Source organism: Dipodomys spectabilis, unplaced genomic scaffold (genome assembly GCF_019054845.1).
Source record: "Dipodomys spectabilis isolate Male_0828 unplaced genomic scaffold, ASM1905484v1 ptg000570l, whole genome shotgun sequence".
Classification (NCBI taxonomy): domain Eukaryota; kingdom Metazoa; phylum Chordata; class Mammalia; order Rodentia; family Heteromyidae; genus Dipodomys; species Dipodomys spectabilis.
This window is the reverse complement of record NW_024871247.1, coordinates 326,554-337,402: the sequence shown is the minus strand read 5'-3', so window position 1 is coordinate 337,402 and position 10,849 is coordinate 326,554. Positions and strand designations below refer to the sequence as shown.

The 10,849-nt window shown below is 39.0% G+C and overlaps 1 long non-coding RNA gene across 3 annotated transcripts in view; it reads left to right on the top strand.

The window, feature by feature from the left end:
- Nucleotides 1–3,229: 3,229 nt before the first annotated feature.
- LOC122100217 overlaps nt 3,230–10,849 on the top strand; it is a 34,075-nt gene continuing 26,455 nt past the window's right edge. For all 3 annotated transcript variants that reach the window (XR_006146135.1, XR_006146133.1, XR_006146134.1), the window contains exons 1-2: nt 3,230–3,431; nt 4,889–4,962. This is a non-coding gene — a long non-coding RNA (uncharacterized LOC122100217). The remainder of the gene's footprint in view (nt 3,432–4,888; nt 4,963–10,849) is intronic.

Genomic DNA, 10,849 nt, shown 5'->3' with positions numbered 1-10,849 from the left:
ATTAGAACTCAAAGCCTATAAGTCCCAATTCATGAATGGGTGAGTGTCAGCACGCCAGCCTGGGGCATATTGAGCTAACAAGCATTTCTAGCACCTGAGATTGAGCCCCAGGGGTTGACAAAATAAGAACAGATTGACATGCAGATGGTAGTACACAAGTAAATATAGATCTTTATAGAGTGCCAGTGATGTCTATACATTATTCCTGTATATAGACTGCATTCCTACCAATTCTTGGGTATTTATTATGCCTCCATGTAATTAGTATTCTTGTTTTCATCCTTAATGAATTATTAATAAAGCAACAACTGTCCCAAAACTATTGCATCCATGTAATTAATACTATTCTTTGAATGTGTCAAAAATATTCATTAAAATCCATTGGTCACCTAAAATCACTCCATGTAATTGTATAGTAGTATTCAGAAACAACTAATTCAACTTTGCCATTCATAATCTTCCATCGGTAATCCTATGAATAGGAACGAGACTCTTAGTATCTCCCTCCATTGGTAGGGGTCAGGACTGTGCTTCAAACACATGGCCTATGTTGCTGTGTTGGCCTAAGGCTTCCCTGGTGGCCCACCAGCCTTCAGCAATGCCAGGTTACCAACATTTTGCAGCCGTGTCATTCAGTCCCAGAATGGTCACTTTGCAAAGAAAACAAATGTAAATCTGGTAAGTTGCCAGTTTTTATTTTTCTGTGTCGCATTATTTATTATTGTTTTCCTGTCAGCATTTGAGGCCCAGGAACCCAGGTTTGGCTTTGGGTCCAGTGGTTGCACCCCAGCCTAGAGTGATCAATGCTGAGGCAAAATTGCCACTACCTGAGATCAAGCCCTGTGCTTGAGAAAATAAAAATACATGCATACATACATATTTAAAATATTTTAATATTTAAAATATTATGAGGCTCCTTAGCCTGGAATTCAGGCCATTGTTTTTGCCAGGCCTGGGATTTGAACTCAGGATGTGGGTAAATCTGTAGCACTGTGGGGGATGGAAAGATCACCGGGCTGGAAGACAAGAAAGTCAGGCCTGTTCCCAGGGCCTGAATTCAAATCCTAGCACTTGAAAAAATAATATTCGTATATATTTGAAATACATGATTCATACTTACATACACATGTTTATTGCATATTGCAGTTAGTGTATTCATTTTATTTTGTGTTTTATTTCTTATGTATTTGAGAGTGAGCATGATTACACATATAACATTTTGCATCCTATTACATAAGACATAGCTTTGCCTATGTATTCTACATCATTCCTGAGACCCAGGACTTTCATCGATACAGAAAACAAGTGGAACAATTGGCTTTTCGAACAGGATTAAGTTTTTGGCAATTCTCTGACTTGAACTCAGGGCCTAGCAGGCCCACTTCATGAATGGTTAAATGTTAGCACACCAGTCTGATGCAAGTGAAGTTGGCAGGCCAATTTGAGAACCTGAGATCAAGCCCTAGGAATGGCCAATATATAAACAGGTAGATGTTTAGATTGCAGTGTGTGTGTGTGTTTGTTTGTGTGTGTGCGTGCATGTGTGTGTGTATTTACATATGTATATGCATCTATAAATATATACAGAGAGAGACAGATAGACATTTATGTAGAATCTAATGTATAACCCAATATAAAGAGTGTTGTCTGTACCTTATTTTTATATATTCTATTACTACCAATTATTTGGTATAAAATTATGCTTCCAATTATCATGGTAGAAGAATTAACAAAGTATTAATTAATCAATGACCTATATTTATTGCATACAATCTTATACTGGAATGACTAGCTAGTTAGTAATTCAATTAATAAATTTCAAATATTCTATTAATGTTCCTATAGATAGGAATGAGTTTCCTAGGATCTTCAGCTGTGTGTAGGTGGCAGTCCTAGGATCGATCTCAGGGCCTAGGTGTCTGGTTTGGCTCAGGCTTCACTGACAGCCCCTCAGCCATCATCCATGCAAGGTCACATACAATTTTCAAGCCAAGTCATTGAGACTCAGGAGGGTCACAGTGCTAAGGAAACAAAAGAAAAAACTGTTGTGTAACATTTCCTGGTTTTTCCTCCTCCATTTTTGTTGGTTTAATGTATTTTTGCCAGTGCTGGGAGTTGAACTCTGGTCCTAGGATCCCTGGATCATCTGTGGGTGTAAAAGTTGCACCACAGCCTAGGGTAATCATGGTTTAAGACACAATAAAATGTTTCCTTGAGCAAAAGGAGCTCAGGGAAAATGTCTAGGCTCACAATTCAAGCCCAGGACCTGCCACAAAAAAAAAGAGCCAGTAACTCCATGTGTCTGTGTATGTATGCATGCATTTGTGTCAGTGAAGATCCAGAGTTGCTATGAAGAACGGCACCCAGCTAGGAAATTTGCTTTGAATAGAATGATTTCATAGCACAGAGTGCTTTCAAGACAATCCATGTTTCGGGGCTCCCTCAGTGTTCCCAGTGTAGCCTGAGGGGTCTCCATACCCCAGGCTGCCGGAGGAAGTCGGCTTCATTGTTGGAACAGGCAGACAAAAAGTTTCACTTCTGTAAAGCTGCATAACAAACAATTCATCCGGGCAAATTAATGAGGATGAATGTGCGCAGGTTCTGAAGGTCAGGAGAAAAAGGCCTGTTTGTACCCCAAGCTCTCTCTCTCCCCAGTGGTCTGTTTTGATAGGAAACCTTCATTTATGCCACCTTCTGTGGCAGGCCAAGTTCCCTGCACTCATCCTGTCTTTGTAAGACTATATTTCCGTGTTGAAACAAACTGCTACAATTAATTCAAGAGTCCTTCTGGCAGACAATTAGGGAGCTGAACATAATGGAATGATATATTATTGGCAAAGGTGCCTCCATGTGGTGTGTGTGTGTGTGTGTGTGTGTGTGTGTGTGTGCGTGCATACACCATTCCTGGTGTTTGAACTCAGGACCTAACTGAAGAGCTAAAGTAATTCCATTTTAAGTTCAAGCCCCCTGAGCTGTGCTGCCCTCAAAGTAACCCCCAAAGAGAGCTGTGCTGCCAAAGAGAAAAATAGTTCTCAGAAAAACCGCAGGTTGCCACCAACCCTGCCCACCTTTAAAGAACAGAACAGTTGCCCAGGTGTTCCAGCTGAAAAAGGGAAGTGTGATCAGGGTGGACATAAACCCCCTGAACTTGTGAACTTGCTTGTGTGGAAACCCCCTAAACTTGTTTGTTTGATACTATAAAAGCTGTGTCAATTTTATGCTTGGGGCCTCTTAGCATCACCAGTTACCAAGTACACATAGGACCAAGCTCCAGCTTGCAATAAATGACTCTTTGCTGTTTGCATTGATCATGGTCTCTGGTGGTCTGAGAGGGGGCGTCCGAAATCTGAGCACTTTATGTGGGAGCTTGTCCGGGATAGCCCCCCCATAAGCCACACAGATACCTGATCAGCGAGTCATCCAGCTAGCCGGTAAGAGGGGGTGCAGCTGCTTTATGTTGCGTGTTATGTGTTTGATTTGCAAGTAGGGTTTTAGAGCTGGCAAGAAACGTTGGTAGATGTGCTACAAGGTAGCCAGCAGGCGAGTTGAAGAAATTCCCTGGGCCCTTGGGGAAGCCTTCCCCAGTGGAGTCTCGCTTCACTCTGTCATCTTTTGGACCATGACTTGTCCGGCCTCTGCTACTCTGGGTTAAGGGTAGATTATCCACCTCCCGGGTAGGGACTCATTGGCCTCCACCATCCTATGGGACAGGAACTCGTCTGGCCTCCACAACCGTGGCTTAAAGGTGGATTCGAGCTCGAGATCAACATGCATGCTCTCTTTGTCTCATTTGTAGTTGCCATTTTAATTCCTTTCCTTGTTCATTTAACTTTCATTTTCGGATCAGCGGGCATCCTGGAGCCCCCCGAATGGGGTGGCCAGACGCTCCTTTCACCTCAGCCGCTCTCCCGTTTTAATACTTTTGGAATTTTAGGATGACATCAAAGGTTGACTTATTCTCTAGAAGAGGAGGCAGTGGGGGAAGGGAGAACCTGCAGGATCTAGCAATAACTTTGAAAGGGGCCTGCAGGGAAAACTCTAAGCCAGATGAATCTGCCACTGACCACCAAGTGCCACCAGCAAGATCTTAGCCTCGGGCCTTGGCCCAGAGGGTCTGAGTATGGGGAGGAGACTGTCAGTCTGAGGGGATGGCTTCCAGGGTCTTTTTTCCCTTGCCCCAAGATGACTGAGAATTCTCCTCCACCTTGGAAGGCCTCTGGATCAACATTTGCAGGAATCTAAAAAAAAAAAAAGAAAAAAAGAAATCCTCTGGTGGTAAGATGTTGCCCAATTCATGGAGATCTGATTTTGTCTTTGTCCCCACTTGTCTGTCTTGTTTACTTTGGTGTCGTTTCTGTTCTATTTTTGAGGTGGGGAAATTCTGGGTGAGGGTGGCCAGCTCACTCAACAGATTCTGAATTCAGCTTGCTGATTGAGAATGGCGCAGTTCTAGTCGGAATGAACTGAGGGCCCACTAGTCCCCAACTCAGCTTTTGGCTATTGTCTAGTTCTGTTTTAGAATTGGTACCTGTTTTAAGTGTGGATTCTTGGTTTTTGTGTTTATTTATATTTTTGTTATTTATTTGAACATCTCTGAGGAAATAAAAGTTCTAGCCTCTGGCTGGGCTCAGCCACAGACCTGCTAGGCTCGCGTCACTGTGAGATATGTAAGGTTGCTGGACTAGTCTGGTTCCTTTCAGGTCTTGGGCTGAATTTTCTCCTTGTGGAGGCTGCCTGAGCAGAGAGTGTGGAAGGCTATGTACCTGGTTTGGATTTTTCAGAGAGTCCTGACAATGTAACAATTTGTAAAGTGCTCTTGTCTAAAATTGGATAAAATTCAGGCCAGTTTAGTTTTAGGTGACCCCTTCAACCAGCCCTTCTCCAACAGGTGGGATTCAAAAGATCCGTTGATGAATTGCCTTGCTAAACAAGCGAGCCCTGGGAAAATGAAGCTTAACAAAGGTACTTAGTTTAAAAAAATACTGTCTTAAATTTTTGTTAAAAAAACTTTGAAAAAATCTATGTAAAACTGATTTTGATTTATGCACGCTTTAAGATCTGTGTGTTTTCTATGTGTTTGTAAACATGTTCAAGATAAAAATTGTCAACATGCTGTAAAAATTGGGTGAATTTAAGTTTAAAATGTAAAAGGTTAAGAGGTTTAGACATTACTAAAAATTTAAAAAACTTTCACACTGTTTTAAATGGCTTTTTAAGGATTCTTTAACATAAAAATTAGAAAATCTGTTATTTTAAATTTTAATATTTTTAAATGCTTTGGCAGTTTGGGATTTAGTTCCCTTGGCTAAAATTTCAGGATAAATATTAAAAATTTAAATGGAAAGGTCAATTTAGCACTGTTACAAAACATGACATGTTCTGTCTGTCTAAAACTGTATTTTATTCAAACCTCCCTACCCCCCAAAAAAGGGAAAATTTAGAAGACTACCTAAGATCTATATTTAGGGGTGAGGCTGAATAGGCAGAAGTGTAGTTAAGCTGGTCATGCGTGGTGGGACCGACCTGGGGGGGGGTGCTTCATAGATGGTGGGACTGGCCCTGGGAGGAGTCCACACATGGTAAAAGAGGGCAAGCTGGCACAAACGCAGTTCATCTAACCTTAAAGAGTCAGATTGGGTGCAGGCACATTCCATAGGAGGGGCTGAGTTGCCCATCTTTGTTCTGTCCCTTTTCCCTGCAGATAGACCCTGAAAACATGGTTAAAATGAGTGATGTGATGATCTGATTAGTATTGCTAAAACTGCCCCTTGTATGTGTTAAAATTAAAATTAAAATGGCCTTCAAAAGAGGGTTAAAAAGTTTATTTGTATAATGTAACTTGCTTTCAATGATGTTCTACAATTAGGATGTTTTTAAAAGTTATAAAGGTGTTAAGCCTAGATCTTGGCAGAGTAATGGTGATTGTAATTATTTTTTTTCTAGATTATTATTTGTTTTTATTGTGAAAATACTGTACAAAGGAGTTACAATTACATGGGCAAGATAATGAGTACATTTCTTATCAAGCATTGTAACATCCTCCTTTGTTTCCCCTTCCCATCCCATCCTTCCCCTATCCCCCCATTCAAGCCTCCAATCACCCCCCACAAACTTTACAACCAAAGTTGTAAAGTTCGTTTTCGACATAACGACTTGTACATCTCATTGTTGCAATATTTCCACCTGTATCCCTATTTAAACGATTCGTTTTTTCCCTTACCCTCCACAAATTATACTAACATCAAATACAGTGAAAGCAGGGGTTATACAATGGGGGAGGGACATACAAAGCAACAAAGATATCATCTTATAAATGTGTTAGAAACAATCGCATGAAAGAAAACAGCATTTGAGTACATATTTAGGGTTCATTTCCCTAACATAAATTTATCTGAGCTTTTCTGCTTGATTCAGGCATATACTATTTATTGGAAATAAGGAAAACCATGGGACCTATATTTCTTTGGGCCTGGCTTACTTCACTTAATATAATTTTTTCCAAGTCTTTCCATGTACTAACAAATGGGGCAATGTCATTCTTTATGATGGACGCATAGAATTCCATTGTGTGTGTGTGTGTGTGTGTGTGTGTGTGTGTGTGTCGCATTTTCTTGATCCATTCATCTACTGAGGGGCATCAGGGTTGATTCCATATCTTAGCTATGGTAAATAATGCTGCAATAAACATGTCGTGCTGGTACCTTTAGTGTGGTCTTGTTTGTGAACATTTGTGTAAATGCCCAAAAGTTGGATTGCTGGGTCATAGGTGAGCTCTATGTGGAGTCTTTTGAGGAACTTCCATACTCCTTTGCAAAGAGGTTGAACAAGTTTACACTCCCACCAACAGTGCAGTAGGGTTTACTTCTGTCCACATCTCCTCCAGCATCTGTTGTTATTAGAGTTCTTGATTATAGCCATTCTACCTGGGAGGAGGTGGTATCTCAATGTTGTTTTGATTTGCATTTCTTTTATGGCTAGGGAGGTTGAGCATTTCTTAAAGTATGTATTGGCCCTTTTTCATTCCTCTTCAGAGAAGTTTCTCTTTAAGTATTTAGCCCACTTATTTATTGGGCAATTGTTTCTTTGAAGATTTGTTGTTGGGGGATTTAATTTTTTGAGTTCCAGGTATGTTTTAAATATGAGACCCTTGTCCGTTGTTGTATGGCTAGTGAAGATCTTTCCCCAATCCGTGGGCTTTCTATTGATCTTGCAAGCTATGTCCTTTGCCATGCAGAAGCTCTACAATTTCATGCAATCCCATTTTATCCAACCTTTCTTTAATTTGTTGTCTTTCTGGGTCTCTATTAAGAAAATTTCAGCCTGTGCCAAGGAGACAAAGGGTTTCTCCTATTACATCCTGTAATGTTTTCAGTGTCTGCTTTGACTCTGATGTCTTTGATCCATTTGGACTTGATTCTCATGCAGCGTGATATATAAGCATCTAGCTTTAGTTTTCTACAAGTAGTTAACCAAGCCAGCACCATTTACTGAAGAGGCTGTCTTTCTTCCATTCTATTTTTTTAGCCCCTTTATTGAAGATTAAATGGCTATAGGTCTGTAGGTTCATTTCTGGGTTTTCAATTCTATTTCATTGCTTCTGAGGTCTGTTCTTGTGCCAGTAGCAAGCTGTTTTGATTACTATGGCTTTATAGTCTAGTTTGAAATTTGGTATTGATATTCCTCCAGCACTGTTCTTTCTGTTGAGGATAGTTTTAGCTATTCGGGTTCTTTTATTGTTCCATATGACTTTTTGGATTGCCTCTTCTATTTCTTTGAAGAATGAGATGGGAATTTCGATAGGTGTTGCATTGAATTTGTAGATAGCCTTGGGAAGTATTGCCATTTTCACGATGTTGATCTTTCCAATCCAGGAGCATGGGAGTTTTTGCCACTTCTAAGTTCTGTTTTGATTTCCTTTTTCGTTTTTAAAGTTTTCATCATTGAGGTCCTTCACTTCTTTGGTTAAGTTAATTCCTAGGTATTTTATTTTTTTGTGGGGCTATTACAAATGGAGTTGCTTTCCTAATTTCAGCAACACTTTACTCATTGTTGGCATACAGAAAAACCATTGATTTTGGGGGTTAATTTTATACCCTGCTACTTTGCCAAAGTTTTAAATCAACTTGAGTAAATTGGGAGTGGAGTCTATGGGATTCGTTAAATACAAGATCATGTCATCTGCAAAGAGGAAGAGTTTTATTTCTTTTTTCCCTATTTGGATCACCTTTATGTTTGCATCTTGTCTTATTGCTGTAGATAAGAATTCTAATACTAGATTGAAGAGAAGTGGTGATAGTGGACATCCTTGTCTTGTTCCTGAGTTAAGAGGAAATGACTTTAGTTTTTCACCATTAAGTATAATGCTGGCTGTAGGTTTGTCATATATAGCCATTATTGTATTGAGGAATGTTCCATGGATTCCTAATTTTTCCAGAACCTTCATCATAAAGGGGTGCTGGATCTTGTCAAATGCTTTTTTTTGCATATATTTAGATAATCATGTGGTTCTTATCCTTGCTCTTGCTTATGTGATGAATTATATTAATTGATTTGCGAATATTGACCCAGCTTTGCATCCCTGAAATGAATCCTGTTTGATCGTGGTGTATGATTTTCTGGATGCATTGTTTAAGACGACTGGCCAAAATTTTGTTGAGAAGTTTTGCATCAATGTTCATCAAAGTAATGGGTCTACAGTCCTCTCTCTTTAATGAATCCCTGCCTGGTTTTTGGATGAGGGTTATCATAGCTTCATAGAATGAGTTCAGTAATGAACTTTCTCTTTCAATTTTATTTAAGAGTTGGAGAAATATTGGTGTCGGCTCTGTTTTGAGGGCCTTGTAGAATTCCACTAAAAAACCATCTGGTCCTGGGCTTTTCTTAGATGGGAAGTCTCTTATTGCTGTTTCTATGTCAATCCTTGATATGGGCCTGTTAAAATGGTTTAACTTATCTTGGTTCATTTTTGGCATGTCAGTATTTGCTAGGAAAAGTCCCATTTCTGCCAAGTTTTCAAACTTATTAGCATAAAATTTTGAGAAGTATTCCCTTATAATGTTCTGTATCTTGGTTGTTTCTGTGGTGATGTTTCCATTCTTATCACTGCGTTTATTTATTTGGGTGCGTTCTCTTCTTTTTCTGATAAGGTTTGCTAAGGGTCTGTCAATTTTATTAATTTTTTTTGAAGAATCAACTCTTTGGTTTGTTGATTCTTTCTATATTTTTGGATTCTAATTCATTTAATTCTGATTTAATTTTAATTATTTCTTTCCATCTACTGGATTGGGGTTTATCTTGCTCCTCTTTTTCAAGAAAGCTCAGATGTCTCATTAAATTGTTGGTTTCAGATCTCTGCAAATTGTTGATGTAGGAACTCAGAGCTATAAACTTGCCCCTGAGTATTGCCTTTGCTGTGACCCAGAGAAGCTGGTAATTTGCATGTTCATTGTTGTTGAATATCATGAACATTTGAATTTCCTTTCTCATCTCTTCCATGACCCACTCGTGAATCAGCAGTGTGTTGTTCAGCCTCCATGTGTTACAGGATTTTCTTTGGTGGCTTTTGGTGTTGAGTTCTAATTTTATTCCCTTGTGGTGTGAGAGAATGCAAGGTATAACTTCAATGTTTCTGAATTTGGACAAGTTTGCTTTGTGGCCTAAAGTGTGGTTTATTTTGGAAAATATTCCTTGTGCTGCTGAGAAAAACGTATATTCTGATGCTGCTGGGTGGAATATTCCATAGATGTCTGTTAAATCTAGTTGATCTATGCAGTTTTTTAGATCTCCATTTTCTCTGTTGAGTTTTTCTGAGTTTATCTATCTAGTGGGGAAAGTGGTGTGTTAACGTCCCCAACAATTCAAGTCTTTGGAGATATTGGGATTTGGGGGAAAATAGTGTTTTTTGCATAATTTTGGGTGCTCTGTTGTGTGGTGAATTGTGATTGTAATTCTTGCATTAAGAATAAATTCCATATGATTTTAAAAGTTTTAATGTGTATTGGTTTTAAAACAAGCAGCCATGAGACTTCCAGATTTTTCTGTGCATGTGATAGTGTAGAATTGAACCCAAGGCTTCATATATATGGGGCAAACCCTCTACCACTGAGCCCAGGAATGACAAATGTAGAAATACATATGTAGATTGTTACATATATATATATATATATATATATATATATATATATATGTATGTAAGCACATATATATATATGTATAAAACAAGACACAGATGTCTGTATATTATCTAATTTTATATACTATATTACTACCAATTATTGATAAGTTATTCCTTCACTTATTTAAATATTACGGTTAAATACATAACAAAGTATTAATTGAAAATTAGTCAATGTACTATAATTATTGTGTATAATTTTATAATATAATCATAAACTAACTACTAATGTAATTATTACTTTACAACATTCCATTCGTATGGATGTATATCAGAATGTGTTTCTTAGGATCTCCTTCCATTCATAGGTGGCAGTCCTGGGATTCGCACCCCAGGCCTAGGTTGTTGGTTTGGGCTATGGCTTCCCTGATAGCCCACCAAACTTCAGCAGTGCAAGGTCATGTACACTATCTGGGCCGTGTCATTTAGACCCAGGATGGTTGCAATGCAAAGGATAAAACAATGTAATACCACCTTCTGGAACTTCCCAGTTTTGTACTTCTTTTTTTCCCCCTCTGCATTTTTTTTCTTTTTTTTCGGTTTAGGGGCCAGAACTCTGGCTCTGGTGTTGTACCTCAACTCTTCAGCTCAAGGCTATCACTCTACCACTTAAGCCATAGCGCTACTTCTGGCTTTTTTCTGCTTATGTGGTGTTGAGGAATCGAACCCTGGGCT